Below are 16,732 nucleotides of genomic sequence, written 5' to 3' on the forward strand. Positions count from 1 at the left end.
GGTCTCGTGTTGCTGTGTACAGTAATCTGTGCAGAATGGCTGCTGTGTCTGCTTACTTTAACGAAGCACATATTATTTTACAAGCGAGCCTTTGTAGTTGGTGTAATGCATCTCTTACCCACGTTGCATTACAACTTCATTCATCAGTATGCAGACAAAAAGTTCAAAAGCAAGGAGTGCGGTGCAAGACAGCACAAACAACTTATTATTCTTCGGAAGAAGAAGCTATTCAACAAGGTACAACTAATAGTAGATTTGTTTTGAAGGGAAGTTCATTTTGAAGTGTTTGTGTTATCGTGTCCTTGACTCCCTCCAACTTGTCTCAATCCAGCACAACTTAATTTGCCTATCTATGGCCTCAGGTTGCTCCTCTGAGAATGCTAACTATGCTAATGAGGAAAAACAGATGTTCCTCTTTCAACAGCTTATTGGCCTGTTCCTCACCCACATCAGCACCTTTCAGGATCTCAGCGGATGCGGGGGCTGTACGTAGGAGTCTTTAACTGAGGAAGAGGAGTCACCTAAGTTAAAAGCTATTCTTATTATGCAAATACAGTCATCCCACATCAGGTGCACCAAACATGCCAGCTCATGCACTTTGTTCTCCTAGTGAAGGAAGGAAGCCAAGGGCATTGTCACAGACCACAAAATCAAGGCCCTGGATTATAGAGCAGGAAGAGACGCCTCTGGCTCAACTGCTTGCTCTAAGGCAGGAGCCACGCGAGTTGCGGCCTGACTAACATGGATCCACTGCTGGTCACTTTATGATAATATATTTACAGTTTACTCCTTGATAAACAGGAAGCAAGTTGCTTGATGAACTCCAGTTAAGTTGCTCCAGAAAAATGCGGCTTAACTAGCCAGGAAAACTGCTTCATGTTTATCCAGGGGCAAATGATTTGGGGATGAACATGACTGCAAAGAACTAAAAACACTCCTAATTGGGAAGAGAAGTGTTGTTTTTTAAGGAAGCAATTCAGTAAAAGCCAAGATGTGACCAACTCTGGCAGTGAGCCTATGCGCACTACTTGTGAGTAGCTGCCATGCACAGGATCTTTCTGACCCATGTACAGCCCATGTCTTCAGCGCCTGCATGGACTGGGTGTCAGGAGCACCTTCTTTGACCTTCCGATCACAGGAACAGCAGCACAGCCTTCCCCTGGAACAGGTCCTGGTGCAGTGAACTTACATTCGCTATTGTGAGCACCTCAAAAGCAGCAGAGTAACAGAAACAAAACTGTGGAGGTTTTGTTGCATACCTAATTTTATTCCTACTGATTAAACAAAATAAAAGAACATAACAAACATTCACGAGAGAATCAGCTCTGTCATACTGCCATCTAGTCTCTAGACAGACCAAAATAACCAGGACACAATGCTAGGGATGGAAGTCTGGAAGAGTGGTTTCCGCCCCCTCCTTTCTCAGAGACAGAAAGTAAAACAAACATGATCTGGTGATCTTTGCAATGGGAGGGATGAAAATACGGACACTTTCTGCATCATCCCCAGTGGTTTAGAACAGTGCTTTTCAAACCGAGTTGTGGGGAACTGTGGGTTTCATCAATGCTAAGCTCAGGAATGGTGGCCAAATTTGACTGAAAGACAACTTGCCCAGATGGTTTGGTGTCAGTGGTGACCTGTGAAGAAAGAGACAGGCCCAGTGTGGTGCCTCCTTTCAGGCTGATTAAACTTATTCCAGAAGGCAACATAGAACTTCCATATATACAGCTAAAAAGAACACAGAAGCAACCCAATGACCCAATGCGTGTGAATTCTAATACACTTCCTAATGGAATAACCCAAAGTTGGGGGGAGAGACCGAATGACTGGGGCATTGCATTTCTCCCAGGGTGGGTAGCCCAGCCCCTTGCACCACCAACCTCAGGCATGCAGACTCCTTTACACAGACATTCTGTGGCAGCTACACAGAAATTCCTAATAAGTCACATCACTTTTATGAGTTGGTGGGTGCCAGACTCCTATAATGCCTGGATCCAGTAAGTGTTGGGATTTAATCAAGGTTTTGGGTCTTAAGCTGGATGCCAGACATCTAATCCCTGTATCCAGCAAGTGTTAAAAGCTAATCAGGCCAGGCTAGCTTCCTAGGAGACCAAAGGAAGGGGCTTTGTGGGAGACGGAAATGGGAGCCCCTCCCTCGACTCACAGATAGTGGGAAGGAATAAAGGCAGAGTAACAGAGAAATGGTTGAATCCAAACTTGTGGCTATGGGAGAAGCAAGAGCTTTTGGGAGTGCTGACAGTGTAAACCCCTCTATTGTAGGCTCAGGTTGTATATATTTGTAAATAAACCATATATCAGAAAAACACCAGTCTCTACTGTGCTTCATTCCCAAAAGGAAACATGGGAACATCGGGTTGGGATGCAACAGTATGTTTGTTTGATTTACAGATGTGGACAATTCAAATTTTAATGTTAGTCATTTCTGTAATGCTTCCAAAGCATTGAATGCCTTCAGAAATTGGGTAAAAACTCCCAACTACTGATTTGGTTTTGGTAGCTAGCTATTTTATTCTCTTATAATAGTTCTGTCCTTTAATTACTCCACTAAAACTTACTGGGTTCAGAAGGATCTGAGTTAGGATATTGGTCATCTACACAACTTCTGAATTCCTTTGCAGTGGAAAGGGCAAAATGTTGTGCACACCTCATACTAAGTCAAAAAGGAAGTGTGCCTAAGCTTATTTACTTGCGTTACTTAATGTCCACTCAGCAATATGTTTCCGCTAGTGCCAGAATGACAGTGCATCTTGGTATAAATCACTGGCAGCTTGACATTATGGATGACATAAAAGCTTGGCTGACCTGGATTCCTCCAAATAACTGCTGATGTGTTTCAGCTTACAACAGCGTCATCCCTGCATATAAGATTACCCAAGATACAGAGCAGCAAAGATTGTGCCAAGCTTAAACTTAGATCTTGGAAAGTGAGATTGCAGAAAAATAAAAAAACAAAAACATTTCAAATCCTCTTAGACATAGAACACACTCATATTGCCCTCTTAAATGCTGGTTTGGTGGTTCCAGAGAGCAATACAATTGTCTCCGCACTCCACCCTCCCCTTTTCAGTCTTCCTATTAGACCTACCTACGTTTGTTTTCATCTTTGTTGAATAATATATTCAAGATTTTTCTGGATGTAGGTAGAGCCAACATGCTGGAGATGAAGGGTGGTGCCCAGCTGAACAGTTCCACTAATGCAGGTGCTTTTGCCTACATCCTCTCTTTCTCTCTCTCCTCCCTCCACATTGCCTGTCCTGGCCTTCCCCTCACTCCTTAAAGAGCTTGAGGAAGGGGTGCCAGGAGAGGAGAAAGAGGGCTGTTGTGCAGTCCAAACTGCTTGAACTAGCAAAACTGTTTAGTTGGACACTGCCCTCTACTCTTGCATATTGTAGAGTACTCACATTCGTTCTTTAAAAAGATGGCAGTGAATTCCAAAAATTAAGTGTTGTATGAGGAAATACATTATGGGAGACATATATATATCCCAAACACATCCCAGTGCATACTACCTTCCATTTAATTCAGTGGTGGCTGCAGCCCATTTGGCAGAAGGCAGAGAGACCAACAGTAGGTGGAGCCAGACTCAATGACAGACAGGGTCACCCCCTGAATGGCTGCAAGTAAGGAGGCAGGCTGGTGGGGGCTGGTTAATGACAAACTAAAGCTCATGGGGAAATGCACTATATGTCCAAATAGACCAGCCTCCACCAATTTCATTACATTGAACCTCACTTGCCATTTTGCTACCCAGTTGGTGAGATCCATTTGGAGCTATTCACAGTAATCTTAGGGTTTCACCACCCTGATACAGTCAAACCTTGGTTCCTGAACACCTCCATTTTGGAACGTTTTGGCTCCCAAACACCGAAAAGCCAGAAGTAAAGGCTCCGGTTTCCAAATGCTTTTCGAAAACCAAACGTCTGCCGCAAGCTTCTGCTTGAGTGCAAAAGCTCTTGCAACCAATCAGAAGCCGCTCCTCGGTTGTCAAATGTTTCATAAATCGAACAGACTGCCGGAACGGATTGTGTTCGACAACCGAGATTTTACTGTACTGTCCACATTTACACTGTTTGCATTTGGTGGAATTGTAATGCCAACTCCTTGATCTCATAAATGCTCTGTGTGTTTTCGCTATCCACCTGTATCCACCTGTCTACTTGCTGTTTTCACATGACTATTCCTGATTTCAGTTTGAGCTCTTGATTCTGCTGTTGTTGCAACAATTTGCTTTATACCATAGAACTATGGTCCTTCTGTCAGTAGTGATATGGAATGAAACCTCAGGGTCTGATTCATCACTGATCCACGTTTTTGCCCTAAGCCACACCTCAGAATAGCCACCTGTCTTCGAGACATGCATTGAAGATAGGATCCTGGCAATACAATATTGCAGAGAGCAAGTGTAATCTAGTCTGTTTATTGGTTTCTCAAATGAATTGCTCTGTTTTTATGATACTGCCTCTAGCTTTGACTTTCATACCTGCTATATAAAGCAAATGGGTCATTTATGTCAACACACTTAATTGATTTACCCATAAGAATTATTAAATTTTATGAAGTATGAGATAAACCTACATCTGATGAAAAACTAAGTTTCCAGATCTGTTACAAGCACACACAAGGCAGTACAGAAGGAACTGTTGAATATAACTAACTCGTTGTGTATTCTGCTTCTAATATCTTCCCCCCCCCAACACTTAAGCTTTTATTTTAATAAAGTTAACTGTCAAGGTTAATTGAACAATAGCTAAAAAGGACTGTCATTTTATATAACAAAAATGAATGACACTTCTTGTGACAGGCAACTTGGATGAAGTAAATGACACTTAACATTATGCAATTCTTCTGTGGATATGCAGTCCCCACCCCTAAGATTAAAAGAACATGATTTGTTAAGTTCCAAAGGCAAATTATTACAATTAACAAGTAAGTTATTATAATAATATATTTTGCTGCACCTTGTAATTTCATTCCCACCAGCCCCAGTTTTCATTCCTCAAACAATCTAGAGTACCAATAGTTCCATTAGAGGGTTGGTCTATCTTTCAATGTTCTCTGGCATAAATCCCAGGAACATAATGTATAACAGCGCATGATGTCCTATGTACACCAGTGCCAATTTGTTTGTTATGGTTTTGGCTGTTTGTGTCTTCTGTTTTTGACCACATGTTCTGATTCCTTACTGTATTTACTATTATGAAATAGCTGAATTCCCTGAGGTTTCTCCTTGACAAGGCAAAGGACAATTTGATCAAAAGATGTTGGGACAAAATGGATACTAAGCTGAGGCTCAAGGCAGACGGGGAAAGCGGATTATCTTTCTATCCTCTAATAAGTAGTATTTCAGGACCAGCTATCAGTTTTTTTCACGTTATTTTATTTGATTTATATACTGCTCTTCCTCCAAGGAATGTAGAGTATTGTACGTACACATAAACACACTCCGCAACAACCATGTGAGGCAGATTACACTGAGGGAAGGTGACTGACCCAAGGACACTCAGTTGTTGGAGTTTCATTTTGAACCTGAGTCTTCCCAGTCCTAGTTTGATACTTAATGGTCTAATCCCAGGGCAGTCCATTGTTTTTCTGATACATTCTAGAGCTGGCATGAAAAATGGTCAGATTTCTGTTCTCATCCTGAAGCAAAGTTCTTAACCCGAGGTACTATTTCTGGGTTAGCGGAGTCTGTAACCTGAAGCGTAACCTGAAGCGTATGTTACCCAAGGTACCACTGTATGACCATTGATAACTAGGAAACACTGGCCTGTGAGCGCTCCCAACTGGAGAAGAGCCTTTACTAAAGGTGTCATGGACTTCGAAGAAGCACGAACTCAGAGCTAAAAGGAGAAACAAGCTAAGAGGAAGACACATTTGACAAACCCTCACCGTGCTCAATTCCCACATGGAAACCTATGTCCCCACTGTGGAAGGACATGTGGATCCAGAATTGGCCTCCACAGTCATGTACGGATTCACTGTTAAGACCAGAAGATAATCTTACTTGACTATAAGTGAGAAGAAGAAGAAGAAGAAGAAGAAGAAGAAGAAGAAGAAGAAGAAGAAGAAGAAGAAGAAGAAGAAGAAGAAAGATGAAAGATACATGAAATGGGTGTGTGTGCTTTGCTTCAGGCAGCAAAATGTACTGAACTGGCCCTTGCCCCAGATAAATTTATCTCTTCTCTTCCTGGTAGTATGTTAATCCTTTTCCCCACATATACTCAGCTCCTTTGTTATAGACATTCTCCTCCCTCCCTGCATGTACTGAGAATAACTCCAAGGATTAGGGCCCAGGTATCAATAAGTACTTATCCGATTATCATTTCAGTTTTTTCCTCCTCAGGCAAAGATAATATCTGGGGGAAATACCTCACCCTTCACTTAAGGCAAGTTCTGTGTCATAGGCTACCTTCCTGTGGCTCAGTGGGCACCATAAATCAGCAGCACTGTAAACCACTTCTCCTCAGGAAAATGCTTTGGAAACGCACAGCTGCTGCATTCCTCAGAAGTCTTCCTTTCTCACCTCAGGCATCTGTGACCTCAGGCATATTCGTAGTCTTTCATATCTAGATTGACAAGAGTGGGATTCTTTCCCTTTTCTCTCTCTTCACCCTTCTGCTCCCTTTGAAAAAAAGGGGGGGGAACCTCCACAACACAACCCCTTCCCAGGTTGCAGCTCTCAGCCATGTAATAAATAGCACACAATCCTAGGCTGGGCTACTGTAACACACCGTTTGTGCTGCTTTGGAATTATATTATGCTATGTGCTTTGTAAACTGTGCAGAAAAGGAGAACATCATCAATCCGTTTAGTGGCAAGTGAAGTTTATTTGACAAGCATAAGAGAGTTTTATATTTAAAAAACCAACTGAGCAGGAAGACTCATAGAGCCTGATCCCGAAAGCAGCAAATCCTTTTAGTACTGTCTAAGCCACTATTGGTTCACATTAAATTAAGAAGGCATGTTCACATGTTATTCCAGAGACATATAACTTGGATTGATGGTGCTGGGCCTGATCCAGAAGTGTTTTAATGCAACAAAACAAGTCAAAACCCTGCTGCTTCAGGGATCAGTTGTGTGTTTAGAGGCTATCCCATAAACGCTGGATTCGGAATGATGCAGTTTGCCTTCAGTGGCAAGTCTGGGCTGATAAAATTCGCCTCTCTGACTTATCTGCATGCGGAGGATGTTGTGTGCCAAACATGCAGCATTTAACGAACACTTTGAAGGGTGATGTGGTAGATCTTACCCTAAAAGCTTTTTTTTCTAAGATGTGTGAGTTGAGTAAACACATGAGTAATGTCAGGTATAGTTTAGCCCCAAACCCTTTGAATAAAAAACCCTCAATGTACACTATACCTTTAAAGCACAGACACAGCACATCACTTTCTCAAATAATTCTAGGCACTGTACTTTAAGAATTGCTGTAACTGTGTGAACTAGCCTGGGATCCTTTTCCAGTGTGACCATGAACACTGCCTCACCAAACCATAGAAAGCCTTTCTACAGTAAAGTGGGGAAAAGGAAAATTCACTACCCTCTGCCCGGAATCCACATTCGGCATGAGGGCCAGAGGAAGAGAAAATGTGCTCCAGTGCCTTCTCTTATCCTTCTCTGCTCTTGAACCTGGACCCTCTTTGTTTTCTGAGTGTGAATTGCTGGAAACAGACTGTCCTTTAACAACTTGAGAGCTTCTTTCAGGAGGGAAGGGGCATTGCATTATCCTTAGGGCTACTATCTGTGATAGTCTGGCCACTCAGTGTCAGAGTTGGTGAGCAGATTACGTATCTAGTACATTGTTGCCCACAGGAATGAATAACATCCATTGAGCTGAATGGGAGAAAGCCAAGGTGCCTGTCAGGGACATCCTTGGGATGGGCAAAACACCCCCATGTAGTTCAGAACATCAAATTCCTTCTAGTTCAGTGACAATGTAAGAATAAAATGCGGAACTGTAAGCCCTGGCGTATTGTTGTATTGTTTACAATGTGCAACAGTGTGAATGAGCATCTGAAAACTGTTCTTATTTTTTGAGATGTTTGCCCAAGGGGAAAAGGGCATATTGTCCTTTAAATAGGACAACATGCAAGGTTTCTATGAAATAAAGGCATGATTGTACTTCAATGGCAGGGCAGCTCTTGTCCTGAAAACAACATTAAGAGCTTAGAAGTTCACAGCTAAGGTCAGTGTGACCTAGGGCTAACACGTCAGAAGCATCCAACCTGAGACAAAGGGCTTTTTTCAGTCAGATCTCACCAGAACTGAGTTCCAGCACCTCTTTGTTGTGTTCTGGCACCTCTGTAGCATTGAGGTGCCGTTCAGAGGTGGAGTGTGGCACGGCGCTTGGGGCTGCATGCAGAGGTGGAGAAAGGGGGTGCAGTGGGGCGGACCTGCCGGGTGTCTTCTCTGAGGGGAGTGACATTTGGCGTGCAGCGCGCCCGCAACTCCCAAGCCTTCGTAGAGCCATCGGGGGGAAGTGGCAGAGCTGTGCTGCTTTGCCAGCTGCATTCCCCCCTTCCCCCTTCATTTTGTCAGGGAGGCTTGGGGGTCATGAGTGGGTGGTGTGCCAAATATCCACCATTGTTGGCTTGCTCCACCCCCGGCTGCAGGGTGCAGGCCGCTCCGTGCACCCAAGCAGCTATCCCGCGTCTGGGAGGGCACCCTCCGTGCCCTGCCCCCTCAGGAGTGCACTCTGCCCCCCTTGGGAGCACACCCCACCCCCTTGGGAGCGAGCCCGCCCTGCGCAGCGCGGGCATATGCTCCACCACTGGCTGCATGGTGGAGGCGGAGAGAGGCACAGCGATTGGGGTAGGGCAGCTGTGGCAGAAGGCAACATTGTAAGCCAGAAGTTTAATTTTTCCCCCTGCGGCAGCGGGGCGAGTGGGAGAAGAATAGAATTCCTCTCCCTTAAAAAATCTCAACAACTCAGTGGGGTCCCCCCCTGAAAAAACTCACCTCTTTTTCTAGGAAAAAAAAGCCCTGCTGAGCCCAATGGGTGGCTCCCTGGTGATGTCACAGGGACCCTGCTGATGGTATTAAGCATTAACCACAGTCGCTGAGAGCATGTCACTCAAATAAAAAAGACACAAAGTATAACAAATGAGCAAACACGGCACTGGCAGAAAATCAAGCTAGAAACCTCCGCTAAAAGGAGTGTTCCCAGGTCCACCTGAAGTTAGGGAGCCTGGGTACGGGACACATACTGTAGCTAGCTTGCATTGGGCCAGAAGGGTTGAAGTGTCCTCAGGCCAGGCCAGGTGTTACTGCAGGCAGCAGAGGCTGCTCTTTACATGCTCTGCTTGTTCCTACAACCTTACACATTGCGCCAAGCATGCATCTGCACTCAAAGCCCCCTCCCCTTTTGGAGCCCACCCCAGTTCTTTTTCTTTTTCTGTGCTCCCACCACTGAGCCCCAGAGATGATGGTTTCTTGGGAGAGGGCATACCTCCCTGAGAGTCTGTGCAAGAAATTGCAGCCAGCTCTTGCTGGCCTGAAGCTTGCAACCTGCATCCACAGTCTTCCTAATTTTAAAATATAAATTAAACTTGCATTTGCTCACCTGAAGATTCAAGCCCTCCTCTTGCCTCCAGGAAAACCTGGAGAATGTAGGTCATCCCTGGGGCTCTGGCAACCCTAGTGAGTCCGGCCACAGCAACTGCACATGGTCTTGATAACTGTGAAATTACTGATCAGCCGCGAGCACCTACTGTACCTAGTTGTAAAATATTGCTTGAATCAGGGTCAGAATCCATGGTGCAGTTGGGTAAATTGAGATTCTGGAAGCCGCCCAGAGTGGCTGGGGAGGCCCAGCCAGATGGGCGGGGTATAAATAATAAATTATTATTATTATTATTATTATTATTATTATTATTATTATTATTATTAATGTTCCTGCTGGTGTTTTCCCTCTTCAGATGCTAAATGCAAATTGCTTCACTTACTTTAAAATGTGGTAAGTCAGCCATACTGTATTTGGGGCCCTGGATTTCTAACCCCGCCCCCCAAACAGCACCGCTGGTCAAAGTAAAAAAAATGGAGGTTCCAAGTTCCTGAACCATTAGCCATAGTTTACCAGCTCCTAGAGTTGACATGCTGAGGTAGGCCAAAGTCTAGCATCACCCTCTCCACCCCATTTTAGATGACGCGGCCATTTTGCTAAACGTAGGAAAGATTTTTGAGGCATTGCAATTTTAAGATATACAAGTTTGAAGCGACAATTTCCAAGTGACACAAAGGACCTGTTTATTCTGGCATAAATGCAGTCACTGCTTTTGTTCATTGTTCTTCAAGATATCAGATCGTGCATTGTATGTTGCCAATGCTGGATCTATTCCCAATGTGAAATACCAGGTTGGAACTGCAGACATAATTACAGATGAAGTTAGATAGATTGTAGTTTCCATTCTTATTAGTTCATTGTGGATGAATGAGCCATGACATCAAACTTTCCAGTTTCTACATGTGCTAAGGTCAAACTAGACATGATGCGGGAGGTATGTGACTGGGCCTCCCAGGGTCTTTTTCCAAGACTTAAAAGTAGCTGTTGGGTGGTCCAAACTGGACCAGGGTTGCAGTGCTAGGGGAGGTCTTTAATACTTTCCCTTCATGCAGTTTCCCTAATAAATTGCTTCCAATGGATGGGACTAAAGACTGGTGCACTATAGATACCTGTCCTTTTTAGGCTTCCATGGGAAATAGGCTACAGTACTGTAGCTTCAGAGGCAGCATCACTGAAGCTGAGGAAATGGCATGGAGAGAAAATGTTAATCCCTTTCCCATTTTCAAGTAGTCTGTCAAATGTAGCCCCTGCCCTCAGCTGCTTTTAAATCTTAAAAAAAAGAAGACATTGGGAGAACCGATTACAGATTTCCTACATCACACCTAGACTGACCTTAGGTGTCGCATGTGTGTTGTATATGTGACAATTTCACCAACATGTGCCACACCGTACTGAAATGCATAGGATGGAGGTGACAAACAAAGTGTTGGATAGTTCCAATTGATTGTCCTATTGATGTTGGTTGAAACCACATACTCGGACTGTGTCCATTTGAGGTTTAAATAATTTGAATTTGAAGATTTTACATTGTGCAAATATTTGTGCTAGTTCAAGGAATGGTATTTTTAGGGTGTGGTTTCTAATTTTAAGCCTTTCTGGTAAATGTATCAGGTGTGGCTTTGTTGTGTTGACTCTGAAATAATCCATTGTTTTGGCAGTGATTTGGATTGCTCCTTATTTTGGTAGCTAGATAAAGGTATTTGTATATGATATCGTATATACTACTGTATATGCAGACATAGACTTGCACCAGCTGTGGAATGGTAGGACATTCACGGTTCCTCTTACAGCACAGAACACTTCTTTTTACAATCCAGACTCTGGGGTTGCAGTGCTCAACTCGCTTTACTGGCCGAGGGAGCCGACGTTTTTCTGCAGACAGTTTTGCCAGGTCATGTGGCCAGCATGACTACGCCGCTTCTGGCAAAACCAGAGCAGCGCACGAAAATGCTGTTCACCTTCCCGCCAGAGCGGTACCTATTTATCTACTTGCACTTTGATGTTCTTTCGAACTGCTAGGTTGGCAGGAGCAGGGACTGAGCAACAGGAGCTCCCCCTGTCACAGGGATTCAAACCGCCGACCTTCCGATCAGCAAGCCCAAGAGGCTCAGTGGTTTAGACCACAGCGCCACCCGCGTCCCCAATAGGACTGTTAGGCTCTGTCTATTCATGCATCTGCTCAAGCGAATTCTCCATGCTGATTTTCAGATATGCAAATTCAATAGACATGGAACAAGATGTTGAATGGTTGGCGTCGTTGTCTTCTGAAAAGATTGAGAATAAGCTTGTTTTCCTCACTAACCACATTACCACAAAAGGCCTTCACTGGTTTTTGCATCAATCACTAAGTATGTCACATTTTAAAATATAGGTAGCTTTGCTGCAGCCCCAGTGTATGGAAAAATATCGCACCATTCATATATACACTCAGGACTGAGGTGAGATTTGAACCTGGGACTTCAACAGTTCATTCTTTTAGCCATTACACAACACTGTAGCATGTCAAACACACCTAACCAGGATAACTTGAACTGAAAAACAAACAAAACCCACACACCTCCATCTGGAAGAGCCCTAAAAAAACCCAAATCTGAATATTCAGGCTGCATACACACTATACCTTTAAAGCACATTCTTCCCCCTAAAGAATTCTGCCCTGTAGTTTACTCCTCACAGGTTTACAATTCATAGCAACCCTTAGCAAACTACAGTTCCCAGAATCCTTTGAGGTGAAGAAATACACTTTGAATGTGCTTTACGGGTATAGTGCATATGCTGTCTCATATGTTTTTTAATTTTCTTCCTGGAACAGCTGAAGCCCAGGTCAAATGACTAAAGTTCTACTAACTCAGCATGAGTAAATCCGGGAAGCCATTTACAGTGCTCACCTGGTTCCACTGCTTCTTGGCCAATTGTTATGAGACTGTCATTGTCACATAAAAGTCTCTAACGATGCACCCAGAGAAGCTCTATGTAAACAGTTTTCTAGTTTTTCCGAGAAGAGTATGCACTCTTAGTCCAATAGTCTACAAATTTTCCTCTCGATGTCTCTGTGTTCAGAGAGAAATGTGTGTCTGTGGTTTCTGTAAGGATTTTGGGAAAATTCAGTTCAGTTCATGTTTACAGGTAGACCTACCTAACCTGCACTTTCTGAAGCCATCTGTGAACCGAAACACAGCAAAGCATCCAAATTTGCCCTTCTCTGAATTTTGCAATGCAGTTATCCAGGCAAGTAATGTGTACAAAAATGCATGTACCGGGATAAAGTCTGCATACAAATGCATACAGTTGTACCTTGGAAGCCGAATGCCTTGGCACTCATACGAGTGCCACAAACCCTGAAGTGAGTGTTCCAGTTTGCGAATGTTATTTGGGAGCCGAACGTCCGGCACGGCTTCTGCAGCTTCCAAACTGCATGCAGGAAGCTCCTGCAGCTAATCAGAAGCCGTGCCTTGGTTGCTGAATGTTTTGGAAGTCGAATGGACTTCCAGAACAAATTCTGTTTGACTTCCAAGGTATGACTGTATATTAGTGAAAATAACATTGCATTGAATGCATTACATTCAGAAACATTCCTTTGCAAAAATGTGCACATTAGGCAACATTGCACACAAGCATACATATATCATGAGAAATCTGCTGATGAATTTTCATGAGGACTTTTTTTAAAAAAAACAACAACACACAAACAGATGTGGAAATGTGGAGAACTGAACTGAAAATTGGAAAAATAGGGAACTTAAAATGGCCAGCTTTGCCCACGTCTAGGTTTCAGTTGCCAACATGGTCACTCTTCTTCCAGGGCAGGCAGCTCAAAACTGAGAGTTCTGGTCCCTCCTACAGAGATATTTCCTCAGAGAAGATTTGTCACCATAGATGAACCAAGTTGCTGTAGAAGAAGAACGACTCCACAAGAAGAGCTGCTGTGGTTCCTAAACAGTTCATGCACTTCAATTCATAAAGGAAGACAATCAATTCTTTATCAAGTAAGACTTCTTCTCCATCATTGTTCTCAGACCCTCAGCGAGTCTGCTTTTAACAGTGTTGTAACTGTTGTCAAGTTACAGGGAACCAGGCAGAGGGCCTTCTCGGTAGTGGCGCCTTCCCTCAAAGAGAACAACAACTACCAGACTTTCAGAAGACATCTGAAGGCAGCCTGTTTAGGGAAGTTTTAATGTTTGGTGTATTATAGTATTTTAATATTTTTTTGGAAGCCGCCCAGAGTGGCTGGGGAAGCCCAGCCAGATGGGTGGGGTATAAATAAGAAATTGTTGTTGTTGTTGTTGTTGTTGTCATTCCTATTCACCCCCTTCACCCCAAGGTCAGAGGGTAGGTTACACAAATTAAAATACAATATTAGAAACATTTTAAAACAATTTACATTCACAGCGATTGCTGTTTGCCTTTGCTGATCTTAACTGGGATATTTTTAATCTTAAATTCAACGTATTTTATATGTGCTTTATATAAATTGCTCCTATGATAATTGTTTTTAAATGTATTTATGCTAGTTTGGTTACATTGCAATGCACCATTACATTACATTACAGCCCATTCCCCTGGAAAAGTACAGTAGAAATATAAAATAAATAAACGGAGGAGGCAGAAAAATGTAGAGCAAATGAAGAAGACTAGTGAATCTTACTTTATTTTCATTTATTTATATATTGGTGAGATTGCTTCACCAGTAACTGTCCAATTCCTTACCATCACCACCAGTCTTCCAGCTTGTTCTGTTGTGTGAGTTTTATCAGACTCATCAGTACTTTTCTGCCACAACCGTGCCTAATTTGGGCAACTGCTCTGGGACTCAGGGACAGCACACATAGGAAATGTGTAGCTTGTCAGGGAGACACCATTTACACAATTCAATTCACAAATTATCTAAGGGAGAGAGGTTTTATTTGGAAGTCATACTCACTGAACTTGTGTGAAAAGTTTTTTTAGCCATAAACACATTAATCATCATGGGATATTTTAATGTCAGGCTGCAAATTAGGCTCCGCCTCCAGTTCCCAATAACAGTGAGCAGGCCAGTCGCATGTGGTTATCTAGTCACATGCACCAACAAACACCTGAATTTAATGCATACGCTTGAGGCAGATACAAAACTTTGCCTTTGCACGCCCAATTTGGAAGAACTGGTTCTCTCTGTGTGTGTCCCCCACCTCAGATATGCCCTAAGCCACATAGTGTTTAATCACTCAACAGTGAACTAATACAGATATATTTGTACTTTGTGTGATTTCAGTGCTCATGAAAACTGCACCAGTGCATTTCCTATGCCATGAATCACCAGCCTGCCGTTTTCCTACATTACAGATCTCCAGTCAAAATAATCCCTTTACTCATCCCAAGTAAGTGGACGCAGCCCAGTCACGGGTGGCAAACATTTATTTTTCCTTGTAATGAAAGGACGTGAGTAGTTCTACCTGCATTCACCTGCTTGAATGTAGAAGCAATTTCTGGAAACTGTTTTCTCTTTAATAAAAGTCACCGAATATGAGCACTTTTTTAAAAACAGGAAGTTGTTTCTATAAAAGGGCTAGTTTGCTTTTTGCTGAACTGGATTTAACATGATAACAAAGGAGTCACTTTTTTTGCTGTGCTTAGAGCGCAACCTTTCTGTTACATGCAAATGCATATATTTAAAAGCCAACAGCTTGTTCTTGTGGTAAAAAAGAGTTGTTGTTGTTTTTGTTAAATATTTTTTATTAATTTCCAATTACTAAAATCCAATAACAGCCACATTATCAGTATCAAATTACCATTCATATCCAAATATATATCAATTATAAAGCCAATTATTCAATTTGTGTAACTTCCCATGCGTTGGGTTTTGGGGTGCAAAGTTCTTATTTCTTCCTGCTTCCAAAATCTTGATTAATCCAATTACATTCAGTCCTGATCGTAGTCCTTTATCTACAGAGTCCTTGACTTCCATTCGTTGTTTTTTTTTTTTTTGTAAAAAGCAGTTGAGGAATGAACAGGGGATCAGCTTGTAGAAAAGGGGGTTCTTTGACCATTATCCCTCATTGTTTCTCAATTTCTGCTGCAAACCTTTCCATTTATTTCCCTACTCTTGTTGGGTTCCTGAGGAGCATTCCCCCTAAATAGACACAATCTCTTTCCTTGTTCCTTGTAAGAAGGCAAATGTGATTACAGGAAAGGAGAAAGGTTTAAGCGTCAGTGTAAAAGTTCATTGTGGGTGCTTATAACAACGCCCCAAGAGTACGGGAAAAGCAGCCTTGGAGAGGACAATCTTCAGCTGATGAACAGCAGTTGAGAGGGGATTGCTTAATTTTCCCCATACAGTCTTTTCCCAACTCCAGGGGATAAATTGATGAGGTACAATCTGGAACTGGTGAGTAAATGTGGATGAACCCCAAATCACCTCTGAAGGTGTTCTCCCTGCTGGAGGTCCATATATTTGTTAACCCTTTTATGTTTACTTTATTCTCTGCTCAAAATCCATACAGACACACATCACACACACAGTTGCTTGCTCTAAAAAAAGGCTTGTAGTTTTCCAGCTAGAACAGGGGCAGGAAACCTTTGGCCTTCTGGAGCCTGAATAGCTCAGTTTGTTAGACTGTGGTGCTGATGATGCCAGGGTCACAGGTTCGATCCCCCTTTGGGTGTTGCTGGACTACAGCTCCCATCAGCCTTCACTTCAGGCCATGCTGCCATGTGAAGGGCAATGCAGTTCAGTAGCACCTGGAGTGCCAAGGCATTAGAAGATGAATACAAAAGCTATTAAAATATAAAGGGGAGCTGAGAAAGGAGGGGGAAAGATGGAGGCATTGCTTTATAAAGGGAGAAAGAAAGGGCTTATCTTGGTCCAAGGTGAGTGTGTACTAGGTAGAACAGTATCCTGGAGGCAAAGAGCTTTCCCATGGTCTTGCATCAAAATTTCAAGCGCTCAAAGGTCTTTGCAATCCTTGATTCATTCTCCATTTTAGATCCTTAATGTTGCCATTTTACAGATGGACAACTGTAGGCTGAATGATAAGGACATGTCCAAACTTCGCTGGCTTCAGCTCTGGCCCATTTGCCCATTTACATTTGTTCCCATTACTCCCTGCAGTGAAAGAAAGCAGCTTCACTTTGCAAGTACAACAGTGCTGGTGGTGTGGGCATAGGAAAAGGTGA

General features: G+C 43.0%; 1 protein-coding gene and 1 long non-coding RNA gene across 2 annotated transcripts in view; one reads left to right on the plus strand and one right to left on the minus strand.

Moving 5' to 3' along the window:
- CLIC6 (chloride intracellular channel 6) overlaps positions 1–16,732 on the minus strand; it is a 131,972-nt gene that overhangs the window by 69,334 nt on the left and 45,906 nt on the right. The window lies entirely within an intron of this gene.
- Positions 13,165–16,728, plus strand: LOC309368610. The gene is made up of 3 exons (XR_014167829.1): positions 13,165–13,566; positions 14,832–14,937; positions 16,668–16,728. It is a non-coding gene; the product is annotated as an uncharacterized lncRNA (long non-coding RNA).

The sequence above is a fragment of the Podarcis melisellensis genome (assembly GCF_964234715.1).
Source record: "Podarcis melisellensis genome assembly, chromosome: 4".
In the NCBI taxonomy this organism is placed as follows: domain Eukaryota; kingdom Metazoa; phylum Chordata; class Lepidosauria; order Squamata; family Lacertidae; genus Podarcis; species Podarcis melisellensis.